The 6,648-nt window shown below is 58.3% G+C and overlaps 1 protein-coding gene across 6 annotated transcripts in view; it reads right to left on the reverse strand.

The window, feature by feature from the left end:
• The window catches only part of RAI1 (retinoic acid induced 1), a 130,027-nt gene that overhangs the window by 81,226 nt on the left and 42,153 nt on the right, over positions 1-6,648 (reverse strand). For all 6 annotated transcript variants that reach the window (XM_001159372.8, XM_009432662.5, XM_009432664.5 and 3 more), the window contains one exon: positions 6,090-6,221. The gene's annotated coding sequence lies outside the window, so the exon portion shown is untranslated. The remainder of the gene's footprint in view (positions 1-6,089; positions 6,222-6,648) is intronic.

Genomic DNA, 6,648 nt, shown 5'->3' on the forward strand with positions numbered 1-6,648 from the left:
AACAAACTTGACCTGGTTTTCCTTACTCTCTTGTCAGTCCTCTCCGGAAAAAGCTATCATCCCCATTATACAAAGGGGAAACTGAGGCTCAAAGAAGCAGAAAAAGCCCCCACTCGTGGCCAGCGATCTCACTTGCTTCTGGGTGTGGCCAAGCCACAGTGGGTCTCCTCCTCTCGGAGAAGCTGGGCTCAGGGAACACAGAGGTGGCACATGGGTGGATGGGAGTGGGCAGAGGTATGGCAGCAGGCAGGTCCCACAAATGCTGAGATCTGCCACGCTTGTGAACCCCGCAACACCTGATGCTGGGGTGGAGGTGGAGGGTTGTCTGGTTTATTGTTACTACTACTCCTTTCTACCACCATAGTCCTTACAAGGCTTACAGCAGACAGATAACCAGGCAAGGCCCAGCGTGGCAAGGCCCAGCGTGACCAGGCCCAGACTCCTTCCAGAAAAGACATGGCATAGGTACCCAGCAGTGTGGATACAGTGTCTTGAGCCTCACGGGGCACCTGTGGCTGGTCTGCTGTGGAACCATGAGCCAGTGTGGGGGAGGAGCAAGGTGGGGCGAGGCAGGCCTTGCCCAGGTTGGCAAAGGTGACCTGAGTCAGCCCAAGGCTGCTCCAGGCTAGTGAGTCACCCAGCTCCCCACGTGAATGGACATCACAGCCGCCCAGCCCTGTGCTGCTCGGACCTCAGCAAGGAACCACCTCAGGGGCGCCATGGAGAAGTTCTTGTCATGGTAGGCCCCAGCCTCCCAGGGGTCCTGCAGAGGTAGGGGCTCATGGTGGGAATCTGGGGGCAGCTAGGAGCTATGAAGGGCATCTGGGCCTTGGGGTCAGAGGACTGGGTCCAATCTGGGGCTCCCAACTCCTGGCTGCATGACCTCAAGCATGTCACTTCTCTGTAAAACTGGAACCACAAGCGCTGACTTGCAGGATCTGTGCAAACAACAAGCTCAGTGCCTGGCATATGAGTGGAGATCCATGGGGCTGGGTGGCTGCCACCCACTCCTGGGATCTCAGAGACCACCACCGGAAGAGAGTCCCTAAAATTCAAAGGAGAAGCTCCAATCAGACTTGGGCACGTGCCCCTCAACACCTTCCCACTTGACTCCCCCAGCCTGTGCTCCCCTCCGTGGGCTGTGGCTCCACCTGGCTGTGCCCTGCCATTGGACCCTACCCCATTTTGCATCCTCTGCTCTCAGCCTCTTCCTCTCCCTGGCTGGGGGATGTGAGCAGGAATGGCTCAATCAGGATATAATCGTTTTTAATTAACGTGCGGATCATTTCACAGCCTGATCTCCTTGGAGACCAGAGGGAAGACGGTCTTTTAAGATTTTCTTTTGCCTCCCTCAACCCCACCCCTCCCTGTCGAAGGCCTTCCCTCTCTTCGCCCACCCAGCCACAACCTTGAAGCAGCACAAAAGCCTGATGCCTGGATCCCTCCTGGGGCCATTAGGAGGAAACAGTGTGCTCACACACAGACATGCACACACGCATGCACACGCACACACAAGACCGAGCTCGGGGGCACCCTCCCTTCCCCCCAGAAATGCACAAATGGGATCAGAGACTGACACCACAGAGGGGACACACACACACACAGAGGCACGCATGCACAACACATGCCCAAGCTGGAAGGCACACAAACCCCTTAAGAAATACACAAGCAGGATCAGAGGCACACGGATGTGCACACATACACAAACACACCACAAAAAGAGAGGCACCCTGGGTACCCTGGGCACAGGCACACCACACACACAGACATGCACACACAGACGTGCACACACAGATGCACATGTCCATGGGGGCACATCCAAGCGCAGAGACACACCGCAGAAACGTCCAAATGCTCACACTCACAGCAGGTTTCTCTCAACCTGGATGGTTGGTGTGCTGCAGGGGAGGGGGCAGAAAGTCCCTGTCCTCTGATAGGGAATCAGAGCCACAATTACCCTGTCCCCCACAAGCACCCCTAAGCCTCTCCCCTGGGGTGCCCTGCCACCTGCCCCATGAGGGACCTAGTGAAATAGAGAAGTCACCACCCCTAGGCCTTGCCTCCTTGACACCCACATGGCCAGAGCTTCCCACCTCTGGCCCCCAAACAGCTGTTCCACCGGGCCCTGCACAGCCCACCTGGATGGCCAGCTGGACACCCCCACTGGGAGAAATGCCACCCAGCCACTTCCCCGGGTGCCCCCTGAGACCCTCAAGAAGATGAGGGGGCTTTCTCTCTTCTTTCTTCATTTCACTTACATCTTTTTTCTCTTTTCCTCCTTTATCCTCCCCCCATTTTCTTCCTTCCAACTCCCTTCCCACTTTTCTAATCCCCTGCTTTCTCTCCTACTGTCTCTGCTTCAACTCTTTCTTCCCTCTCTCTCTCCTTCCCTTCTCCCCGGGGGGTCTCCTGGGGTGAATCTCGGGCCAGAGAGAGATTTTAAGGTGCACCCCATCCCCCACACCACTCCTTCATACCTCATATCTGTGCCAACACCTGCCTCTGCTCCTGAACAGATCCAAGGTTAGGTCTCTGACAAGTAAACTGAGGCATGGGGCAAGGATGCAACCACTAGGGTCCCCAGAGACCTGCAGTCCCACCCCCTCACTGCATCTGCTTTGGATCCTCAGCTTTTTGTCTGGAGAATGGGATGGCAAAGAGGAAGGGGAACTGTGGTGGGCAGGTGGGGCGGGCAACAGGGAGCCTGTAGCCTCCAGATCCCGTGAACACACCCAGTCGGGGGTGGCCCAGGAGGGCTGAGAAGCCTGTCTGGGGCTCCAGCTGGCGGCACCAGGGGTAAGCTTGGGGTCTCAGTCCCCCCATCTGTGAAATGGGCAGGGTCAGCCTTAAAGACCTCAGGAATCTTTTCAGATGCGAAAACCAACATGGCAAATCAGTAGCTGGGTCTTCGCTGCTGCATAGCCCAGCAACTGCTGTGTGACCTTGGGACTCGCTTCCCCTCTCTGGGCTCTGGCTTCCTCTTCTGTCAAAGGAGGGAGGTCAGATAGGTGATTCATTGCCAAGGCTCTTTTCGGCTCTGATGGAAGGTTCTAGATTGTGGGGAAGGAAAAATAGTGTCCCATTTATCCAGGGAAAACTAGAGAAGCCGTTTCTCCCACTGCAGGCAGTCGGAGCCTTCGGCATCAGCAGCGGCATTTTGAGCAAATCATTTTAAGTATCAAGAAAAGCTATACAAAATATATCCACTACATCATTCATCAGGAACATCCAGAATGTTGGACAAAAGGGGAATATTAAGTAAATTATGGTACATCCACTTGATTGGAAAAGCCTGAAGACATTAACCATGGTGTTTATGAAGCATTGGTTACAAAACAGGAAAAGGCTCACATTATGCCGGCAAAGCAAGCAGGATATACATCTGAATATAGAGAATGACGACAAAGTCTTTAAAAAACAAACCAACCACCGAGTCGAAAAGGACTGGGAAGAACTACATCAAAATACTAACATTGTCAGAGCCCTCTAAGACTGTCAATAACCTTATTTTTCTCTTTTTTTTTCAGCTTTTCTGTGAATGCTATTTTACAATATATATTTCAAAAAGGTTTAAAAAAAGCCACAAGGGCTAGATGCTTCCAATTGAGAAACTTTCCCTTTTCATTCATTCACCACTGATTCATTCACTCCCTTTAGCTGGACAAATACAGGACACTGTGAGTGACTGCTGTGTGCTAGGCCCTGGGGGCCCTAAGGAAGATAGGAGAAAAAGGTTCTTGAAAACGGAAACTCGAGGTCTGGGGAAGGGAAGGCAGCCCCATAAATAAGGGGGTTGTGCCATGGGGCATGAGCAGCAGTGAATCCCTGCTGGTTTCAGTCCTGCCTCCCAGAGCCTCACCCAGGCCTCCCTCAGCCACTAGGGTCTCATGGTCCAACCTATGGGTCAGACACCCACCTTTAATGGCCAGGCCTGCAGCTGAGTGGGTGTGTGGGAAGGGTGGGGAGCAGGGCAAAGGCTTGCTCAGGAGTCTGGGCAAAGGGTAGAAGGGCCTCTCCCTTCCCTCTACCCCAGACCCATGGCGACTTCCCTTCCAGTTTCCGATGGCCCTGGCTTGTAACCCCTCTTCCCTCCGGGCCACAAGGCCACTGTTTTGCTGCCTGACCCTCTCTGGGCTCTCATTTCCGCCTCCCACAAGGTCCCTGAACAAGGCACCACCCAGCCGAGTCCTGTCGGGCTTTGAAAGGGGAGTCCAGGGTCTAGAATCTGCTAGCTCCAGTCAGCCGGTGTCACACTGTTAGCATGTCAGAGGGTCCAACAATGTTTCCCTGCTGTGTGGGGGCTGACAAATTTCTGGGGGAGGGTTAACTCTTTCTATTCCTGGACCAAGAGACAGAACAGCCTGAACACAGTCTAGCCGCCCCCCTCCCTCTCAAAAGGTGCCTCCCCTCTCCCCCAGGAATTCTCTTTTTAAGTAGGGAGAGGAATTGCCTTCACCTGCCTGGGTTGCCAGCTTGGTGTCTCTGGACCTGGCTCTCTACCCCAGGAAGAAAAAGGGGAGGGGGCACCTTGATAGCCTGGCTGCTTGCCTGGGAATCCAATTAAGGCTGATTTCCACGGGCTCTCCACCCCCGCAACGCCAGTCCAGCTAGCCCTTCGCTCTTCCACCTCTCCCCTTCCTCTGCATCCCCCGATGGAGCAAAAGAATCTGGGGGCTTCTGCGTGCCGGGAAGCCTCTGACCCGGTGGTCCCCCCTTGGATTGAGTCCCCGCCTCAGAACTGCGGTCCCCAGAAATTTTCTGGGCTAGCATTCCCTTCCCATGGCCTCAATGGGAAAGGAGAAATTCCCACCACTCTCCTCCCCCTTCATCCTCCTCTCCTCCCGGCCCTGAGGGAGGGGTCGAGGCGTCCGGATCTCCGGGTCACCGGAGCAGCGTCTGCTGAGGATCGCAGGAGACAAACACTTCGTCACACAAGCACAGCACCCTCGGGATCACCTCTTTCAGCCCGCATTGTACCAGAGGGGAGGAGGCTGAGGTTGGAGGGGCCCTCGACGTGCCTGAAGTCACCAGCCAATCACCAAGCCCAAGAGGGGCTGCCATCCACGACCCCCGGCCGCGAACCCAAGCCTGCCGCCTTCGCCGCGCCCACCCCCCAGCCCCCTCCCTGCCCCGGCGCCATCCCAGGTCGACGTCTCTAACCAAAACAAGCCCCTCCCCCAGGAGCCCCCTCCCCCTGCCCGAGGCCCAGGGTCAGCAGCCCCAGGAGGGACCTCCTCCCCACCCCACTCCCCCACGGCAGAGGTGCGAGATTTCATTGTCAGCCTGGCCACTCGACCGCGCGTGAGACTGGGGCGCAGGGCAGGGGGGCCACTGGGCAGGCTCTCGTGCGGGGAGTGGGGAGGGGTCTCCAGGGGAAGTGTTTGAAGCCGCTCCTGCAGCTCTGTCCAGATCCGGAAGCCGCCGGGGAAGGGAGGAAGGCGGGGGTGGGGAAAGCGCGACCTTAAGCGCTGGCGGGCGGCGAGGAGGGGCCGCAGCAGCCCGAGGAAGCGCCTGGAGGCGTCAGGGGCGCCGAGTCCCCAGGGAGGCCGCGCTCCCGGGAAGTTTCCCATCGGTTGCCCGGAGCAGGATCGGACGCGCGGATCGCCCTCCCCGGTCCGACCAGCTTCGGGGCGCAGATTGCGAACTTGAACGGAACTCCTTCCTTCTCTGGCATCTCTCGCCTCCCCATCCGTGGCCACCAGCCCCGCCATCTCAGCCCCATGCCTTCCGCCAATACCACATTCGTCAAGACCGCTCACCAATGCTTTGTGGAGGAAAGGGGAGGGGGGAATCCCCAGCACAACCAAACTGTGGCCAAAAGCGGCCAAAAAAAAAAAAAAAAAAAAGGAAAGAAATTCCTTCTTCTGAGACCCATTCCCTCAACCAGAGTGGAAAACCCCCAAACATGCAAATCCGCAACTCCAGCCAAGATCCTGGCGCCGCGGGAGGGGTGTCCGCGGCGGGCGGCGACCCCAGCCTGCAGCCCCGGACTCCGGGCAGGTCTGCGCGCGGCGGCGGGCCGGGGGCTCGGGGAGCCCTGGCGCCCACAGCAGCCCGCCGAAGACACAAAGCTCCGCCGCCAACAATACCTGCGGGTTCCTCCTGGGTCTCCCGGGCGCCGGCGCTGCGCGTCTCGCCGTCTCCCTTTCCCCCGCCGTCTCTCTCCTCTCGCGCACGCTCTCCCTCTCGCCTCTTCCAGAACGCGGTGGCCAGATGAGATCCTTGGGAGAAACAAATGTGAGCGCTCGCACGAATCCTTTCTCTCGCCAGCCGCTCGCAACGGCCCCAGGCTCGCTCCTTTCCCTCGCGCTCCCGCGCGCGCCGCGCCTCTCGCGCCCCGCGTTTCCTTCTTAGCAGCCCCTGCGAACGCCCTCAGTAGCCATTATTCACAGGCCGCCGGGGGACAGGAGGTAATTAGAGATGGCCCCGTGGCCGCATCCACTCGGTAAGCGCGATGCTGGCTCGGGGCGCGCGCGGGGAGGGGCGCGCGATGAGGGGGCTTGGCTGCGCGCAGCCCGCGCCCCAGACGCGGGGGAAGGGAGGAGGAGGAGGGGGCAGGGAAGGAGGAGGCGGGCGGGGGGGCGAGTGATGAGCTCGGGAAGGGAGCGGGAGGAGGGGGCGCCGGGGAGACGCTCCCTTGGCTCTCAC

The sequence above is a fragment of the Pan troglodytes genome, chromosome 19 (genome assembly GCF_028858775.2).
Source record: "Pan troglodytes isolate AG18354 chromosome 19, NHGRI_mPanTro3-v2.0_pri, whole genome shotgun sequence".
Taxonomy (NCBI): domain Eukaryota; kingdom Metazoa; phylum Chordata; class Mammalia; order Primates; family Hominidae; genus Pan; species Pan troglodytes.